Genomic DNA, 17795 nt, shown 5'->3' with positions numbered 1-17795 from the left:
CAGTGGCCGCTGCGCTCCTCCACAGCTCTGCCTGCGCCCGCCTCCCTGCACCGGAGCAGGCGAGGGTCCCTGGGCCGAGGCTCAGGGTCAGGGAGGAAGCCACCCCCCATGCCACCATCTCCTCACGGATAATGACCGCCTGCTTCCTGTTGCCACAGACCTGCCAACAGCGGCCTCCTGCTTTCAGTGGAAAGGCAACTTTGGTACCAACTTCTGCATCGTGAGCAAACCAGAGGCCCATTCCAGAGTGCTTAACATGTATCATTTTCTTCTGTGCATGGTGAAATTTACGTGCTGCTGTGTGGTGTGTAGAATTGTTCAGATAGGTCAGTGTGGTCTGTTCTTTACTTTTTTAGCATAGCACTCGGTTGGGAAGATCATCCCTGTTGCCATGTAGGACAGCCTATCCCTTTTGCCTGCTGCAGAGTACTTCACAGAATGTGTCTTCCGTGTTCTACAGATCTGCTCTTCCAGAAAGAGGCACCAAGGTTGTCTCCAACTCTCTGCTTGTGAAAATAATGCTGCAGTGTGCTCATCCAGGCTTGGAAGAAGCAAACGAGCCCAGTCTGTCACGCACCAGGCTCTTTCCCTGCGTGCCCACCAGCTCCTGGCACGATGCTGCTTCTGGTCTCTGGTAGTTGAACAAGCAAGGTGACACTCAGAATTGCTTTCCTTTGCACTGCTCTGGCTATGCTTGCTACACTTGTGAGTTTCTTGCCCTGTAAATTACCTCTGCAGACTTGGGGCCATTTTTTAAACTAGCTTTAATGTCATGTATTACTCATTAGCAAGAGGTTTTGTACGTTCTGGTGTGGTGGATTACCCGACGGTCAGCTTGTAGCAACCGGCTGAACTGGACCAGCGTGGTGCTGGGTGCGGAGGGCCCCCCCCAGGAGGTTGCTGCCCACCACACAGAAGGAGACCTGGAGGGGAAGATGGTGCTGCTGCTGATGCTGGAGGCGCCTGTCATGCTGGTTTCCTGACATGCGCTCAGCTGTCCTCATCGTCCAGAGAGCTCGGGTCCTTGCTGTCGCTGAGGACGGCTGTGGTTCTTTCCAGGGCAGCTCTGGGCCTCCCTTGAGCGTGACTTCCTGGCTCCCGCTCGGATCCCTCAGCCTGCCTGCACCGATCCTTCGCCCCGCACTGAGGACCTTCTGGCTCCCACTGCGGCCTCGCAGATCCTTGATACGGATCCGTGTGAGGCACCACTGTAGGCTGCAGGCCTCCAGGGGTGCTCCCGAGGGACCCAGGCCCTCAAGTGGACGCTTTGCATCTCGGTGTGCGGACAGACCTCCCACACTCCTCTGCATTTGGCATTTTGGGGGAATATTGTGAAATAATCCTACAAATCACGTGTCCTGTCCTGAACCTGTTCCCTTGCAAGCTCTGGCTGCAGCTCCTGGCTTTTATTCCCATGCTTTAGTCACTGCACATCCCTTCCATCTCTGCAGGGCCTGCATGGTAGCCTGTTTATGTCACACTTCGCTGCACATAGCCTCTTTATTCAGATCAATAAAATAAAGCAAATTGTGTGCTTTGGTTTACGTGATTTAATGTAGTGTGAGGACTCCTTTCCCGCCCTTGGGTACATTTTTTCTGTTCTGTCCTATATCTCCTTCTATTCCCAGGGTGACACCGCACTTCTGACTTAGGTCTGCAGCCTGGCATGGGCTGCGGAAGTTGCTCCTCCTCCCTGAGATGACTCATCTCCGCCTTCGCGAAGGAGACAGCAGTGAGGCGGCAGCGCCCACCCGGCGGGGCTGCCTCGGGGGTCAACGAGCCAGTGCGTGGACGGCACAAACAAGGTGTCCGGCGCACTGTGTCGCGTGAGTGGCTGCTACGACTTAAATGAAATTCTTTGTGTACAGTGTTTACAAAATAACCCAGTATGTGAAACTGTCGCCAAACATGAAAAGGTGGTCGCAGTATCTGGTGGTGACGCCTGGCTGCGCACCGATCAGAAGAAACGCGCGGTGCTTGGGTTTGGAACTGCGGGCTTTTCTGAGGCTGGGTCTCGCTGTGTAGCCCAGGCTGGCCTCACACTTGCAGTGATTCTCCTGCCTCCGCTTCCAAGGGCTGGGATGGCAAGCGTGCACCACCCCGCCTGGCAGGAGAAAATCTTCAGCTTTTCCGTGGTTACGATGCAGAACTGGCGAGGGAGAGAGAGAGACCTCGACGGCGGCCGCGCTCGCACTCGCCTCCGCGCACGCTCGCGCTGCCCCTAACCTGCACACCTCAAGCGGACAGCTTGCGTCCTGTGCCAGGGACTGCTTTGGATGCAAAGGTTTACAAAGAAAACGACTTTCTGTGCACAGCTACTGCCTTGCCCAGACACAGCTCCACGGAAGCGGATCTCTGCTTTGCAAGAGCAAGGAGGGTTTTCTCGGAAGCTGCTCGGTATTTCCGGCCTTTTCCTTTCCCTTTGTCATTTCCTCGGTAGGAGCCGAGGAACAGCGAGGGGACAGAAGCCTGGACAGAAGGGACCGGGTTGGGCCTGACCAGGCTGGCTCTGGGGTGTCCATGGCGGCTTTGGACCAGGCCGCTGTGCGCTGCGGTACGGAAGGGCAAGTGAGGCTGGGCTGTCCGGTGGGGGCGTGTGGCCTTTTGTTGTCTTTGCTCAGGAATACAGTCAGGTACTATCTTTCTTCTACCGTACTTACATTTTCTTTTTAAACAGCTCTTCCTCTGCCAGAACAAAGGCACTTGACTGGTTTGGACCTAATCACTGCCGAAGTGGCACTGCTTGGCATTTCTGTGGTCCAGCAATAAAGGAAGAATGCAGGGAAACTGGGGACACTGTGAACTGGGCAAGTTTGCGAGGCCTCGGATAGCAAATCCATGTGAACGTCAGACTGTAATCAGTGCTGCGGTGGGGTTCTGGACACTCTCTGCCCCCTAGGGCATCCACCTCTAGAGGTCAGACCCCCACACGGCCTAGCAAAGCTACATGAGGCATAAGCAGAGACAGGGCCCCTAAGGACAAAATGGGGCCTCCCATGGCCACGTGTGCTGGCACTGTGACCTCCAAGGCAGGCTGACCCTCACCACGAGAGCCCCATGTATCCGGCCCAGGCCTTGGGGGTGTCCAGGAAGGGACCATAGAAGCTGCAGGTGACTGTGTCCAGGGCATCCGTGGCCAGCACAGGGCCCACACCGCTACCTCTGCATAGTACAGCTCCCCAGCCATGGCTCCTTCCCTTCCAACCTCTCTCAACTGTGCCAACCCGGAGCCCTGAGGGCAAGAGATTATGGGCAACATAGCTCCCACCACAGAGGGGACTGTGACCTTGGCTGGAGCCTTCCATGATTCTGTATACTTTCCAGGGCTAGCCAGCTCGTGTCACGGCATCCGAAGGAAATGGAACCCTTGGGAAACACAAGACCAATGAAGTGAGAAGGCAAACGGAGAAAGAAAGAAAAGACAAGCAGGAGAGAAACACACAGAAGAGAGAGTGATGAGCAGGCGTTTCTCAAGGGCACGAGATGGGGTGAGCATTCCAGGAAGGCGCGACATGGATGAAGATCTGAGGAAGCCCAGCCCCCTGGGCAGGTGCACAAGCAAGTACCACGCTGAAGCATGTGCACCTGGACAAAGGCTTCCAGAGGCAGCCGTTTAGAAGGCAGGAGGCCCTGCATGCGCTCTCTCTCTCTCTCTCTCTCTCTCTCCCCCTCCTTCCTTCCTTCTCCCTCTCCCCTTCCCTCCTCCCTTCCAATCTCCTGCTAAGCTTCAGGGAGCAGTTAGAACAAAGATGGTTACAAAGATCTTGGACAGAGGTCCTGTGAAGTCGTGACAGTCACCCAAAACCATCTTGTTCCAGCCGCGCTCAGTGCCCTCCATCCACTCATGGCTCACTTTTCCCCAGTGAGGAAAATCTCTTCCCTGGACTGAGGAAAATATTTTGGGATCCACAGAGCTACACAAAAGCCCTTAGTAGCTACTTGACCAAAAGAATCTTCCCCAAATGACCCCTTAGTTTTATTAGTACTTCTTAAAAGGTTTTCCCCCCAAGGAGGGTGGGCTGCGTCTCTGACTGAGACTCCTGCCCAGGGACTGCTGGCTTCACGACTCTGGCCCCAGCCCCCACAGGAAGGTGATGCTCTGTGGTCACCCACACTTGTCATCACGCCAGTGAGTCAAGTCAGCTATTTTGGCCCTCAGCACTTTCTGAATTTATTCATGGGTTCCTGAGAAGGGGTGAAAAGGGGAAGTCACCGCCATTGTTCTGATTTCAAATATCTGTCTGTACAAAATTGCAGAAGTTCAAGCAACTCTCTGCTTCTCTTCTTTGCCAAAACTTGATTTTCTTTATCTCCTTCAGGAAGCAGATCTAGGAGTTACCTTGAAAGCCGGTGTGCTAGACAGCGTCAGACACAGCCACACAGACACTGCTGAGACAAGGCCCAGGGCTGTGTTCAGGGTGGGGGACAACAGAAGCCCCCAGAGAACCAGCGTTGGGCTATAGCAGAAAATAAAACAGGCTGCTGCTTCCCAGTGGTTTTGCAACTTTTGTTTACTGAAAATAAAAAGGCCAATAAGCAAAAAAAGACCTTGGAAAATTGAAGAAGTACCCAGGAACCAATTGTGTGATTTCTCCCAGCTCCATTAATTCTAGCACATGGGTGTGAGAAATTGGACATGGTTAGAGGATTTCTTTACACCAGAGAAGTCCGCAGATGCTACAGATCGGGACCCTTTCTTTTGAGGAACAATCATGAAACACGTCATTGCTACACTAAGTCCGTGAAATGAAATATCAAGCTATATCATCAAAGCTGACGCTGTATAAATACCCTTCAGAATAAAAGCTATGGTCAGAGCATTCCATGATTCTGTACACTTACCAGGGCTAGCGAGCTTGTGTCACAGCACGTGTGTGCGAAAAGATCAACTTGGACTCTCACCTCACGCTGTACACAAAAATTCAAGGTGAATCATAGATTTAAATGTGAAAGTTAAAACAACTACACATTTAGAAGAAAGCACACAAGCAGACTTTCAGGACTTTGAATGAGGCAAACATTTCTTAGATATAACAACAAAAGCTTTTTTTTATAAATCCAAAAGCTTGATGAGGGACCTTACTAAAATTTAAAATATTTTGCACTTCAAAAGACAGCATCAAGAAAATAAAGAGAAGAAATAGTTTGGGAGAATATAATAATAACAACAATAACTGACCAAGGACTTGTATGTCACATTGACTAAGAGCTCTTTCAACTCATTATGAAGAAAACAGAACTCAACAAAAGGTAGGCCAAATACGTGAACGGACGCTTCACCAAAGAAGATATATGAATGGCTAAGGAAGCATGAAAGATGTCCCTTATCATTAGTCATTCAGGAAGTCTATCTGCTAATTAAAACCACAATGAGATGCCACTTCACACCACTAGAATGGCATAATAAATCAGACATACAACAGAGAATGCCAGCAAGAGTGGCAGCACAAGCCCCTGAAATGTTACAGTTCAACGTTTCTTTTAGATGTTAAACATAGAGTTATCCGGGGACCTAGCAGGTCTACTTGTAAGTGCATATCCTTGAGAGCTAAAAACATATGTGCACAAAAGGCACAATTACATCAGCATCATTCCTAATGACCTCAGAATCTCCCAGCTCGTGAGTAGTTAGAGTGCACGTGTACTGTCTAGTGGGGTGCTGCTGCACAACCCCGAGGAGTGACACTGATGCAGGCACCGGGAGCTGTGGCCTTCGAACGCAGCCTGACACACGAAGCCATGTGAGACCTGATCGCATTCGTAGAAATGTCCAGAGAAGGCAGATGGATAGAGGCGGAAAGGAAGTCAGCAGCAACTTGAGACAGAAACAGGAAATCGCTGTAAGTGAGCCTGCAGGGCCTTCCTGGGGGCAAAACACAGATTTATGGTTGATGATGTCACCTGAGAGGAAGTATTGAAAATGACACAATTTGGAGCCCTAACACTAGGAGGCTGAGGCCAGAGGACCGCTGAGAGTCTGAGGCCATCCTGAGGTACACAGTCAGGCCAAGATCAGCCTGAAGGGCCAGAGAGGTAGCTCAGCCGTCTAAGTGCCTGCCTGGCAAGCACAAGGACCTGGGTTCAAACCACAGTACTGTATGCCATGTTGGCTCCACGCCAAGCTGGCCACTGAAACCAAGCATGGTGGCCCAGACCTGTAATCCCAGTGCGGGGAGGCTAACGGGAGGATCACTATGAGTCCAAGCTGCAGAGTGAGACTCTGTACCAAAAAAGAAAGAAAGAAAAAGCAAGAAAAGAAAGAAAGAAGTCAGCCCGAACTACACAGCAAGACCTTGTCTCAAAAATAAATAAATAAATAAATAAATAAATAAATAAATAAAAAGAACATATGGCCAAGCCTCATAGATAAGCATATCTTCATAACATCCACTATTTGTTTGCCGGAACTGGGGCGTGAACTCAGGCCCTTGCACTTGCCAGGGAAGCACTTATTCCACTGAGCCATCTCCCGGGCCCCAACATCCACTATTTGTAAGAATGCAAAATGACAAATAGCCAATAGATAATGTGAAAAGATGTTGTCGCTAGTCACCAGAGAAATGCAAATGAAGATCACACTGGCATATTACCTCATAACTGTTAGCTATTATGAAAAAGATAAAAAGCAACATTGGCAAGAATGCGGGAAGAGGAGCCCTGGTACCCTGGAGGCGGGAATGCAAAGTGGCATGTCCACATGTGGAAGGTCCTAGAAGTACTCAGGCTAGAATTCCCCGAGAACCCACAAGCCCACCTCCAGGGGTATTTCCAAAAGAAACTGAGCAAGTTTTTCAAAGAGGTAGCGACCATTATTGTTGCATTATTCTTAACAGACAAGAAATGCGAACAGCCTACATGACCACTGATGATAAATGGATAAAGAAATGTACAATACACACGAGTACACACAGGGGCACACGCTGAAATATTATGCAGCTAGTGCAAGGGCTGCTTGCAGATCTTGCCATTCGCAGCACCGTGGGAGGACCCGAAGGACACGGTGCAGAGTGAAGTAAGACGGGAATGCGAGACAGGCGTGGTCTGCTCTTGCTGAAATCAGAGCTACAGGAAGTAGAACCCTGGACTGGATAAGCACTAGAGGCTGGCCTAAGGGTACAAACTCCCAGGTTTAAAAGTCCTGGGGACCTAAAGTAAAGCTTGGGTGGTGATTGGTGTGTTAATTTGACTGGGACAATCACTATATAATGTCAAGCCATCATGATTTATGCCTTGAATACATATAATCTTTTGGTCAACTAAGTATGCTCTGAAGTATGAATTCTTATCTTTGGGTACGAACATAATCTACGAAAATGAAAGGGGAGCAATTGAGAAAAGTTGGTGAGAAAAATAAGCTAAAGAGAACAAGCTGGTGCTTCAACAAAGGAATAGAAGGCTACATCTCTATGCAAATTCACAAAGAGAAAAAGAGGGGACACAAATCACTAGTACCAAGAATGAAGCAGGTGATAACAAGGATAGCACATGTAGGTTATCCTGGTGCATGCAGCCGTGGGGCCCCCCAGGCAGCTCTCCTTGGAGGAGGAGCAGTGGTCTCCGTGCTGGCTGAGCCCGGGCCTGTGTCCATGTCCCGATGTGTCCTTATCCCTTCAATCAGCTTTAAGCAATGCAGATCGGTCCAGCCCCGGTGCGGATGGGAAGTCTTCGAAGCAGGGTGACAGGGCAGTGCGTCCCCATAGCTCCCAAATAAACACGTGAAGCCAGGCCGGGCGGGATGAAGGGTTGCTAGGCTGGGATGAGCCTCGAGACAGAGGCTGCGGCTGCCCAGGGGTAAAGTTGGCGCACCAGAGCTGAGGCACGGGCCCCAAACACCGCACCCCCTTGGCTGTGTCATGCAGACGAGCCCTTCTGCGCATCCTCCTCTCTCTTACTGCAGAGGTGACCTCAGGCCTCCCTCCTCGCCCAGCTCGCTGCTCTCACTCACTTCCTGCCTCTCAGTCACTCATCCCCGAGCACCTCCTTCTTCACGAAGTAATACAACCCGGTTCAGCCCTGGGTCGAGGCCTTTGTTCTGGTTAGCCATCATCTCGGCTGAGCTCAGGGGCCCGGGGCTCCCCACTGCTACAAATATGCCTCAGGGTCTTCATTCTCCCACGGGTTGCACTGGAGGTGGTAGATTGGAATTAATTCAGTAGGGTTCCAATAATTTTTCCATGGGATCACAAATAGAAACTTCATGGGTCAAGGCAAGGGCAGGGAGGGCTCTCTGTATATGACAACATCTAGGACTGGCTCCTCAGAACCCATAAACTGCCCAAACTCACCCAAGATGAAATAGAGAACATGAAGGGCCTGCCAGACAGCTCAGCAGATTGAAGTTCCGGCTTAGGCAGAGCACAGCGGCTGCGCCAGCCCCGCCCCCAGGCACACTGAGACAGGGATTGAGACTGGGCATGGTGTCAACGTGCCTGTAATCCGAGCGCTTGGGAGGCAGAAAACAGGAGAATCACCATGAGTCCTATCTATGTAGTGAGACCCTGCAGACCCTGTCCTAAATACATTTTTAAAAAGAAATAGAACATAAATAGTACAGTAATTATTAATGCAGTTTAAATTATAAATTATAAAGCTTGTCACAATAAAGTCTTCATGACCAGAAGACTTAATTGGAAAATTCTACTAAGCATTTAAAGAAGCTTTAGTGTCAGTTTTTAACAATCCCTTCCAGAAAGCAGAAGAGGGTACTTCCCAGATCATGTCATGAAGCCAGACACTAAACAAGACCCTGATGCTCAAGTAAGACAAAGTACAAAAAGTAAAAGAAAACTAGACACTGGGAACATAGACACAAAAGTCCTCAGTAAACAATAGTAAATGGAATTTAGCCACATTTGCACAAAATAAATGTACCAAATGAAAAAAATGAATTTTTTTCTGTGTGTCTAAAGCTGGCTCCACATTTGACAGTCAGTATAATCTGTATTGTTAAGAGGCAAAAGAGACCATATGATTGTACTGATCGATGAAGACTGACAGAACCGAACATCCAGTTGTAATAAAAATGCTTGACAGAGCAGGACTAGGCATGTGCTTCCTCGGCCTCATGGAGGGCATCTTCAAAGAGGCTGAGGGTGGTATCGTTCTTGGAAACAAGGCAAGGTTGTGCATTTTCACCACTGTTGTTGGCGAGGCTACTTGAAATGCTAGCCAGTGCAATAAGGCAAGAAAAGGCATCAAGGGCAGGCCAATCATTATCAGGACAAAAGGTTGACTTGATTCAGGGCTCTGCAGGTTCCTGTCCAGGACCGCGCACCTGGCTCCTCTGGGCTTCTGGTGAGGGCAGTGCATTGTAGCAGAACTGCGCGACAGTGAAAACCACTCACATCCGGAACCAGGGAGTGGGGCCATGAAAAGTCCTGGGGCGCTCCTCCCAAGGAGCTAAGGTTCCCTCCACCTCCCACAGGCTTCCCCATATCCCCAAATAAAGCCACAGGCTGGGGCTCAAGCCTTCAACATAGACCTTTGGAGACCTTTCCACAGCCAAACTATGGTACCCACTGCTTGGCCTGCAGGCCTTGAGGGCCACAGAAAGATGCTACTTCCTACTGGGGAGACCCCAAGGGGAGCCCCTCCTGCAGGGAAAGTTAGTCCCAAAGCTCAGTATGTTGGTAGTGCAGGCGAGTGCTACATCATTTGGATGTAGCAATTGGAAACAAATATTTAATTTGTTTTACTTGTAACATTTCATAAAGGATCTGGCACACAGGAGGCACCTAGAGTATATCTTGAATAAATGAATCAGTAGCTCCAAGCTCTGACGCGCGGATCTCCTCGCAGGATCCCGTCCGCCCCACGTGCCTCATCTCGATCCCTGTGCCCACTGAGGCCCAGAGCCACTCTGGGCCAACACAGTCTTCTTTGATTCTAGGAAGCCCCTCAGAGTCCAGCAGCAGGGACTGGGCCATGGGGAGCACTGGGAGTGTTGGGGGGACAGCACCAGGCGGCTGTGCACTCGTGCAGGTGGCCCCACAGTCAGTTATAAACCTGAGCTTGAAAAAGCCTCAGACCCACCGAACAGTTGTTCACACACTGACCAATTAACAGCTGGAAAACAGTGAGGATGCAGGCTGCATGCAGGGGATGGATTTAAAAAAAAATAGAACAATTTTAGATTTACAGAAAAATGGCAAAGATAGTACTGAGAGTTCTCGTACACCCTACCTCTCATTTTCTCTACTGCTAACTCCTTACTTTTATCTTTTATAATTAGTGAACCAACTTTGCTGACGCCATTGCTAACTAGAGCTGAGCTTTATCAGTCTTCGAGCTTCTGTCCAGCGGTCACGTGCTGCTCCTGGGGCGTCCCGCTGTGCTCAGCCTTCTCTCTGGTGTGGCTATTTCTCAGACACTGTGCTTTTGACAAAGGAGGCTGCTGTGGGCAGTGTTGATTGGCTGTTTTATAGACTAGCTCCCAACTGGAATTGGCCTCATGCTTTCCTCGTGAGTACAAAGGGGCTACAAGCTTGCAGGAAGAAGACCACAAAGAAAGCCACTGCTCTCTCGCCCTTTGTCTTCGTGCCTTGAACATCTGGTTGAGGCCATGCAGGTCACGACTCTCCAAGGCGAGTTCTTTTTTGCCCCCCGTCTCAGGCTTACTGAATTAGGATCGACAAACACCATAGACATTTAAGGCACATCAGATATTGTGGTGTACACACACACGGTGAGACCGTGACCACAACCACACTACTCCACAGTTACTGTGTGGCTTCCCACAGCTGCGGGGTGCCAGGCTAGGAACACTGACAAGCTCTCAGAACACATTTCTAGCAGACACCATGGTCACTGGCAAGCTGTGGGTCAGCCATCCAGCACAGGGTCCTCTTGTAACTGGGAGTACGCTCTTTCAAGCAGTGTGCCCACAAGGGACGTGCTTCTCTTGGCTTGTCCTGCTGACCCATGGCCGGGACAAGCATGAAGGACGCCGGCAGTGAGCCACCTCGCCCCTCACCCAGAAGCTGCGGCAGGGCTGGGCCAGCACTCCTTGCCCTTCCTCCCTCACTCATGCCCTGGGGACGTCTGGCTTTGACCCCCAACTGAGGGAGTCCTCACTGGAGCCAGCAGCTCCGGGGGCCTGGGCTGCCTGAGGCCTGAGGCGTGTGTGCTGCCAGGTGTTAGGTTTTTTGGCAGAGCAGTAAAGAGATAGGAAAGATAAAAGAGGCCTTTATTGACTCTGAAGACCAGGAGAGGCTAGCAGGGAGATGGGGGTCCCCTGACCTGAGACAAAAGAAGGCTGGCACTTTTATAGACCTTTGCTAGGGGTGGAGGCTGAGGGGCAGTTTCAGTTACATGCAAGGAGCTGATTGGGGTCTCCCAACCAGCACGGAAAGGTGAGAGGAAATTGCATCCAGGACTGAGGTGGGGAAGAAAGAGCAAGATAAGCTGTTGTTTGGGGGCTTCAGCCATGTTCCATGGCCACCGTAATAATTCAGCAATTCGTACTAGGGCCAGAACCTATCACCAGGGCCCTGCCAGGGAGCAAAGCCCAGGCCTGAGGCCTGACCCTTGAGGGACCTCGCTGGAACATCCCAGGACTGGGGCAGCGAGACTTCATACGAGCCAGTGCCTGCTGGACGCTAGGCAGGGCTCAGAGCCACGGAACCGCCAACAGTGCGGCAGGAGAGAACATTTGCTCGCAGGGGCTGGCACACCCTGAAACGTCTCAAGAATTATATCTTCTTGGTACATCCTCCTTTTCTGCAGAGGGTAGCAACTTTTCTACTTCCTGCGGAGCATCTTGGCCCACAACTCTGCTCTGAGAAAGCGGAACGCCCGCCTTCACATAAGGTCTGCTAGCTGCTGGGCCAAATAAGACTGAAGTTATCTTGTGGCTGATAAGGAACTGCTTTCAAGGATTTTCCTTCTTTAAGACCTAAATAGCTCAGGGAATAACCACTTAAGATCTTTCTGAGTGGAAAACCCCGCTTGCTGCATCCACACTTAGATGCTTCTTTCCATCTGCGGCTGCAGGTGAGTGGTGATAGAAACCAGCCCACCTTCTCTCAGTTACAGGGGATAGAAACTGATGTTTGATAAAGAACTTCTTTCCTGGACCTCTCAGGGTATTTTAGCAGAGTGGTTTTAAAACAATAGAAAATAGAAAGCAAATCTAAACAAAGCAAGAAACAGCTAGACTGTAGGCCACCAGTGAGCCTGCATCTCAGCAGCGTGCTGTGCCTGTCTTCCTGACTGTGACACTGGAGTGCCCTGCACTCCCTGAGACACCAGGGACCCACCTCTCTTTGCAATCTATAGCCACCAATGTGGCCTCTGTGGACTGAGCCTGCCACCCTAGGGCTTCCACTCCTGCCACCTTCATACTGAAGCCAACCACGGTGCACCCAAGCCAGAGCTCCACTCAAACATGGTGGATAATGACCCCCAACACCCCCGGTCCAGGTTTACAGAGCGGAAGAAGGGGTCCTGCAGGCACGGTTCAGCCAAAGTTCCTACAGGGGAGACACTATCCTGGGGGTGGTAAATGCAATCCCAAGAATGTAAGAGGAAGGTAGGGGGAGTTTGAACTCCTAAAGAGGGAAGACAATAACAAAGGCAAAGATTGGATAAGGCCACAAGTCAAGATGTTAGCCAAGAGAAGTTGAAAGAAACAAAAAGTGGATGTTCTCCCCCTCGAATACCTTGTTCCTAGCTCTCTAAGTTTCCTGGAGACTGCCGGCCTCCACAGTCTCAGGGAAGCAGCTTGTGCGGTGTTAAGATGCCGAATGTGTGCTGCTCCAGCAGGCCGATGAAGCTCATCCACGTACCAGGGTCATCTCCACCCTCCCTGGAGCAGGACCTCCAGGCAAGCAGGGGCCAGGATTCTGCCCCTCCTTTCCCTCTGGACACTTGGTCCCAGAAGGTCCCTATGGCATCTCACATTTCTAATATTTAAAAACTTGCTTCAAGACCAACTTCATAAACAGTTGAGATGGACGCTGGGGAACTCCGGTCATGACCACCTCTGGACAAGCGCTGAGCTGGAAGTGGCAAGATGAGGGTCACTCATCATTTTTCAGTTCCACAATTGACTCTGTTGGAGACCAAGAGAGTCTGTGAAGGGTCATTTCCAGGGCAGGAATCCCCCGTGCAATGGGCCAAACCAGTGGCCCCTTTTGTGACCCTCAGGTAGCTGGGAACTCGCTTTCTTTCAGGAATGCACACCCTGTCCCATGTCGGCCTGGACAGCAAACACTAGGGACAGAGGGGAGCTTCTGAGAAAGGACAGAGGAGCTTCTGAGAAAAGGCCAGGGCCGGCTCTGTGGGAGCACATGTCCAACTACCCACATCTAAAAGGCTTGTCATTCCTCACATCATGAGGTAGCTAGGTTCTGTGCCTGGTGGTCATAGTCTATGCTTGTGGGACTCTGACCCAGACCTGATCTCCCCACAGCATCGCTTTAGTCTTCCCGAGCGTTGGGTGCAGGCACCATCTGCTTTCTGCATGCAGAGGCAGTCGGATCTCTGCAATCGATTTTCTAGCAAGTGTCCCACGGCTGCTTCTTACCCACCTATGGGTCAGGCCCGGCTTTTCCACTTGCAACCTGAATCCTGAACAGTTGTCCCTCTACCCTGCCACCCCTCGCAGCTCCTGCCACCTGGCTTCTTTGTAAAGCTAGTTGCTTGAGTATCAGAGCTGGCGTGTGCTTCCTTTCCTGTCAAGCTCCATCTCCTTAGGTTCGATTCAGTTGCCCTTTGACCCTGCACCTTCACACCTGTGATCCTAGCCTGGGTTTCCTTCCTGCAAAGAGACCAGCAGCATTCTGCAATCAACTGTATAAACAGTCGTGTTGGGGAGCTAAAACCTTGGCAGGTGTCGCTGAACTGAGTCCACTTCCTGTCCCTTGAGGAGGGCAAAGAGCAAGGACACAGAGAGGAGCTCGCTGGGGCCCCATGCTTGAGAGCAGTGGGGGCCTGGGGGTAGAGCCCGGGGTGCACCCTGTGTGCACCCTGAGTGCACGCGGCTGTGGGAGAGGGAAAGAGGAGGAGGACGTCATGGGACTCACTGGGAAGGGGCACAAGGAAGGTGGCTGGGCAGGGGGCCACTGCAGTGATGGGGAACCAGGAAGAGGCCGCACCAATGCCTCCCAGGTGGCTCAAACTACTGTCCCAGACCTGCTTGTTATTCACGCCCTATTTTTCTGTTTCAGTGCCTAACATTCCTTGGAAAGGAGTCTGCCTTTTCAAATTCTGCAGAATGAAAGAAAGGAGAAAGGGTCCTGCAAAGAGGAAGCAGAGTCTCCTGAAACTGGAAAGCGGGGGGCGTCGGCTGGCAGAGGGCGGAGCGGGGCCGATGCCGTGCAGCAGAGGACCTGTACTTTCCATTGCACACTCTCAACAGCCACCGTGCCGGCAGAGGAGTCAGCAGGTGCTGAGACCTGGAAGTGAGAGGCTCTTGGCAGGAACCGAAAGCTGCCCACAGACAGCAGTGGGAGCCGGAGTGGTCAGCAGGCCCCTGACTGCAGCAGGCCTCGTAGGCTACTCTGTAGGCCCAAGCCTCACTCCATCAGCAGGAGCCAAATGCGGGATGCTGGGATCAGATGCAGGTTCCAGAAGGATCAGTCATTCTGACTGCAGGAGGACAAAGAGATGGCTTGGCAGGAGATGGGGTGCTCCGCAACAAAGGTGTTGACGCTGTGGGGTGAACTGACAGCCCCCAACATGCAGGAGCCTTGGAGAGGCCAGGAGTGGGTGGGCTTAGCAAGACTAGGATGAGACCCTGTGGCAGCGCTGCTGCAATCCTGCCTCTGGGGGCTCAGGGGAGTGCCGAGCTCAAGAGCCCTGCTCATGGGAGGGACGCGGTGGCCGGCTGGGACTAGAAAGTAGCCTGTTTCATGAGGCTATGTTTTCTAAGTCAAAGGTTTTATTCAAAATCAGCTGTGGTTTTCAGAAAGCCAGCTTGCAGCCGCTGGGCAGCCGTGCACAGAGGACAGCCCTCCCAGGGGGTCACGGCTCCCTGCACCTGAGGGCTAAGAAGGCGCTGTACATCTTTAGGGATCCGTGCTCCTGCCATCTGTCTGCTAGGGCTGGGGGGCCACCATGCCCTTCTGCTGGACCTGCCTCTGGCCTCTCCAGGCCTCTTTGCTGCTGGGAACTTCCCCCCAGCCAGCCTTTATTTATATTTTGGGTTTCTTGTGTAAGACAGAGAGGACAAAGAGATGGCTTGGCAGGAGATGGGGTGCCATCTCCTGCGGTATTTAAGATTATGTGTCTGACTTATCTCACTTACTGTCATGGCCTCAGGGTGCATACATTCTCCTAAAAATACCTCAAATTATCCTTCTTCTTGCCAGAGAAGTACTCCATTGTGCGTGAACGTCATGTTCTCTTTGCCCATTCATCTGCCTATGGACCTGGGGCTGCTCCCAAGACTCAGCCGCTATGATTTGAGCCCCTGTACTTGCGGGTGTACACAGACCCCGCGGTATGATGTCTTTAACTCTTTGGAGAAGGCACATAGAAGGGCCTGAGCAGGGCAGGCCTGGCCAGCACAGGGGAATGGTCCTTTCCATTTTTAATTTGTCAGACACCTCTGGCAACAGTGTCCCAGTGAGTCTCCCACGCTCAGCTCAAAATTGCAGTGCTCCTACCTTAGACTCCCAGGTGGCTGGGATGACAGGTATGCACAGATTGTGACCTCAAGCCACGGCATGGACACAGCCATCCAGGGCCTCCCTAGCCCCATCCTGCGCTCCCCACACCAGCCTGTCCCTTGGCTGTGTCCTTTGCTCTCTGTTGTTGCAGCCATTGTACCCCCATGAACTCTCTCTAGGTGCCCAAGCGCTGCCTCCCTCCTGACCCTGGCTTGGCTCCCAGCTGCCCCACCTCACTGCCGGGCCACCCAGCATGGCCCGGTTCCCTCTGTGGATGCCCACCTGATCTGCACCAGTGTGGAGGCCCACCTGAGCAGCTCTCCTGGAAAGAAGAGCGACTGTCTCCATTTTGACTGAGCCTGACCCTATTCCCGTGTATTGTTCTGTACAGAGCTGGCCAGGACTGCTGTTTACCCTTCAGTTGGCCTTAAGCAATGTATACTGGTCTAGCTGAGGTGCTGGTGATAGTCTTTGGAGGTGGTGTGCGTGTTTCCCTGGTAACCTATACCTGCTGCTCCTTAATGTGAGCCAGGTTGAGACAGGACAGTAGAGCTAATGCTCCGCACCGCCAGCTGGGATCGAGCCTCAAGACAGAGGCTATGACTTCCTGGGACTTGAAAGGCTACACCAGAGCTGAAGCACCAGACTTATCAAAACGTTAGATACTATATAATGCAGATTACTCTCTCTGCATGTCCTCTCTGCATATCGCAGAGGTAAATGTGGGCCACCCACCCAGCTCAGCTCATAGTAGTCTCTTTCCCACAGTTCTCAGTTAATCCTCAAGCCACTCCCCCACTGAATAAAACTGGGTGAGGCCCTGGGTAGCTCTCTTGGTGCCAGAAAGCCATCTTCATGGCTGGACTTAGAGCCCCTTGACTCCTCCCCTCCCCCCCCGATCATTGAAGATATAATTTAGTGTCTTTATTTTCGCCGTGGGTTGCATTGTAAGTGGTAGATTGGAATCAATTTCATGGGATTCCAATAACGTAACTTTGGGATTACAAATATTGGCTTCTTGGACCGAGACGAGGTCCAGGAAGTGTCTCCTACACACCAGCACCCACATTCCATTTCAATGTCCTGGCTCCAGGCATGGCACCCAGAGGTGCCCAAGTGTACGAGAGGCAGGACCTTCCATCCTGGTGGCCCTCCTGCTGCAGCTGCCGCCAGGACCACCCAGCCTCCTCTTCCCCTTGCCCACATGGCCCTGAGCTTGGTCACAGCTGCTTCCTGCCTGAGTCTCCTGGGAGCCTCTCTCCCTATGACCTGCTGTGTGGCTTTAGACAAATGACTCTCCCTCTCTGCACTTGAGGCCCTTGGCCTCAAATCCCTCCACTTCCTCCGCTTGCATCCCCCACACTGAACCTTGCCGCCTCCAGGATCTGCCCCGCCATGAAATCCTGACCATCTATCCCCTCTCTGCCGCAGGTTCTGGCACTTCTGGTTTTAACATCACACACACACACACACACACACACACACACGTACACACGCACACACACACACATACACCCACACACACACACGCACACACACGCACGCACACACCCACACGCACACACACCCGCACATGCACACGCACACGCACGCGCACACACACACACACACACATCCTGGCCAGACTGTGTGGCTTTAGACAAATGACTCTAAAGCCATTTGACCCAGCAACAGCGCTTCTCTGCTTTCACACCTGACTTCCTAGGTGTGAAGGCCCCCAAATCCATGCTGCCCCATCTCAGGCACCCTCTGCTCCCCAGCAAGGGGGCTGTATAATTAGAAACACAGGGTCCAGCCTGGCCCTGCCTCACAGCACAGGCTTGGATGCTACAGGGCAAACCAGGCAGCTCCCTCAAAGCCAGCTCAAATGGAAGGTGTCTAAAACCTCAGTATTCTAACACAATCAATCCTCTGGCCTTGCAGGGTTTCCCTGTGGTGAGACCTAACTCCACAGAATTTACTGCTGTGACGTCCAGGTGGGAGAGCGCGATGGCCCAGGTGCATCCGTGCTCTTGTGCAGCTGTCACCACTGTCACCGCTGGCACTTGTCATCAACGCAGCAGGAGCTCTGTCCCCGCCAAGCACAATGCCTGCCCCTCCTTGCTCCTGGCTCCCACTGCAGCTGCTCGTTTCCTTTCCATGAATCTCACGATCCTCAGTTCTCATCTAAGTGCAAGCATAGAG

The 17795-nt window shown here is 51.9% G+C and overlaps 1 long non-coding RNA gene across 1 annotated transcript in view; it reads right to left on the bottom strand.

The window, feature by feature from the left end:
* LOC111812492 overlaps window positions 1–16921 on the bottom strand; it is a 21282-nt gene extending 4361 nt beyond the window's left edge. The window contains exon 1 of the long non-coding RNA XR_002817987.1: window positions 16907–16921. This is a non-coding gene — a long non-coding RNA (uncharacterized LOC111812492). The remainder of the gene's footprint in view (window positions 1–16906) is intronic.
* Between the last annotated feature and the right edge of the window lie 874 nt (window positions 16922–17795).

The sequence above is a fragment of the Octodon degus genome, unplaced genomic scaffold (genome assembly GCF_000260255.1).
Source record: "Octodon degus isolate 3935 unplaced genomic scaffold, OctDeg1.0 scaffold00126, whole genome shotgun sequence".
NCBI classification, from domain to species: Eukaryota; Metazoa; Chordata; class Mammalia; order Rodentia; family Octodontidae; genus Octodon; species Octodon degus.
The sequence above is the reverse complement of the archived record's forward strand: the minus strand, read 5'-3'. Positions and strand labels throughout refer to the sequence as shown.